The sequence below is a fragment of the Opisthorchis viverrini genome (genome assembly GCF_000715545.1).
Source record: "Opisthorchis viverrini unplaced genomic scaffold opera_v5_71, whole genome shotgun sequence".
NCBI lineage: Eukaryota > Metazoa > Platyhelminthes > Trematoda > Opisthorchiida > Opisthorchiidae > Opisthorchis > Opisthorchis viverrini.
In genome coordinates this window covers 486,491-487,457 of record NW_008751727.1, presented here as the reverse complement: position 1 = coordinate 487,457, position 967 = coordinate 486,491, and positions in this window count along the sequence as shown.

Genomic DNA, 967 nt, shown 5'->3' with positions numbered 1-967 from the left:
CCGCTTTCTAGGCATTTTGCCCTCCCAATGTACGGATTGCTTTTTGTGCCTGTATCTCTGTATATGGTTTATTTTTGCTAGCTGAAAAGCTTATCCGTGCGTTAGCATAACATCTGGGGCTTACTCGTTAGTGCTTCCAGAAAGCCTGCTGCCGGAACGCGTTATTTTTCTGCTCCTACCGATCACACTATTGTTGACCGTACATCCCGCTTCTTTCGTGATATTCACTGAATCATTTCTTCATTGAACCGAATCTGATTATAGTATCTACTGCCCTTGTTCATCTGATTCCAGTGCCTACTGAATACGAACAATTTCCTTTCTGCTAACGCGAACCGCGTTGTAAGATCCCTGTGCGCTAGGATCTTAGGTCCTTATTCCATGTGTGCTAAGGGCACAAATACCTGATCGCTTCTGTCATGCATGACGAGGAACAAAACTTATTCCCAATATTTACAAGATCACGAGTTACAGGAATTCCGTTTTTTGCTGAACTATAATCCATTTTTGACACTACCTTCCAAAACAAACCGACGTGAGCTTCTCCGCTGTGAATTATCTGGCTTTCATTTTCTCCTAACCAATTCACCATATGTGTTTGGAACTTCCACTGACGCAATTTTGACTTAAGTTTACTCAGAGAATTTCGGCTGCCGGCTGCTTGGATGCGGCCTTTTTACACAGTGGGGCAAAATCGCTTACAAAAGTTTTCATAAGGCTCATAAGGCTCACAGGTTTTTTCCGTGTTTAAATAGTGTAGAAGACAGCTTGCAAACAGTGTGCTCCCGTTTCCAACCACATGTGAAAGCCAATCCCCATATTTATTCCCCTTGACCAGATGAACTGAAACCTTCTTGTTTTACTGAACTACTTTTATAACTCTTACGGACTTTGGTCGGACATTGTGATTTTGCGGTTGCTCGCCGTCGATATCTGTTTGGTTCTGACGATATCGATTTTGAGGCGT